This window comes from Artemia sp. Qi Xiang Cuo, chromosome 9, assembly GCF_049724085.1.
Source record: "Artemia sp. Qi Xiang Cuo chromosome 9, ASM4972408v1, whole genome shotgun sequence".
In the NCBI taxonomy this organism is placed as follows: domain Eukaryota; kingdom Metazoa; phylum Arthropoda; class Branchiopoda; order Anostraca; family Artemiidae; genus Artemia; species Artemia sp. Qi Xiang Cuo.
This window is the reverse complement of record NC_142802.1, coordinates 45,970,532-45,972,117: the sequence shown is the minus strand read 5'-3', so window position 1 is coordinate 45,972,117 and position 1,586 is coordinate 45,970,532.

Genomic DNA, 1,586 nt, shown 5'->3' with positions numbered 1-1,586 from the left:
GTCATATAAACTTCAAAGGGGGATCATTGGATTGGTAATCAGATGCTCTAGTGCCCTTTTTAAGAGTCAAAGCGATCAAAGGGCAGCTACCTTTTTCCCCCTACACACACGCCATACTGTCTCAAAATGCGTCTAATAGAAATTTTGAGATAGCCATTCTATTCAAAATAATCTAAATATCATATAACAAGGCTTTTGGGGTTGAAACAAACCCCAGAGATTAGGGGCAAGGATTGTAAGTTATGCCCTGGGGGTATTAAAGGTTTTATGGAAGGGATGGTTATTTAACTTCAGAAGAGGCTCACTCTTTTTCCCAGAAAAAGACTATGTCAATATAAAACGAACAGAAATTAATTAAAAAAACTTTTTCCACAAAATAAGTTTTTGAAAAAAAAGTAAAGAATTCCATTAAACCAAAAAAAAACAAAAATACAACCAAACAACCTATCAAACATACAACTACCACAAATCAGTATTAACAAATAAATTAAAACAAAAACAAACAGAAATTAAAATAATTCAAACTCAAAACGAGCAGAAATTAATCTAAGTAGGATTCTAAACCCTATAATTTCTAAGAGCCATAAAATAATTTGTACTTGATTGAAAAAATTCTTTTAAATATTTTCACTTTTATAACTTTAAGAAATCCAAAATTAATTAACATTTTAAGGAATAAATATCAGCATATGTATATTAAACTGACAATACACATTTTTTTCTGGCTTTTAGAAGCATAGTAGGGTTTAAAACCCTACTCAGATTAATTTCTGCTCGTTTTGGGTTTGACTTATTTTAATTTCTGTTTGTTCTGGGTTTCATCTATTTATTCATACTGATTTGTGGTAGTTGTATGCTTGGTAGATTATTTGATTCTGTATTTGTTCACTTTTGGTTTAATGGAGTTCTTTACCTTTTTTTTGAAAAACTTAATTTGTGCAAAAAGTTTGTTTGATTAATAGGAAAAAACGGCTATTCAAAAATTGCATCTTTTCTAATTCTAAAAACACTATGACTGAAATATCAACTCTAATTGGTTACTCACAAATTTTAGCCTTGAAAGTTGAATATTGTTCAGTTCGAAAAATAAAGTACAAAACGGCCCATGCATTATTTTCCGTACTTTACATCACTAAACATCTCAAACAACGGAATTTCTTGGCAACATACTCTGCATAAAAAACACGAATCAAACCTTCTCCCTCCGTTCCATGGTAAAATCTTTGGGAATGCACGTTCAAAATGCATAAAACTAAAATTTGGGCAATATTAAGTCCTCCATAATATCTCCTGAAATAGACCTCCACCTCCCTCATTCTCACAAAATAGGTCTGGACTCTGTGAATTTGCGGTTATAAGTACTATCCATCTCTTCATTTTTCCCCTTTACTTCTTTTTTTTTAGATAATCGTGTAAGTGAAGAGGCGCACATCAAAAAAATTATTAGCGATACTGTCGAGAGCCACTGCTTTATTTATGTTCCTTATTAGCTATAGCTAAATCATGAAGAAAAAAAAATATTCAAATACTAATTTTAAAACTGAATTGAAGACAGAATTCACAAAATCAGACTCCAATCGCACAAA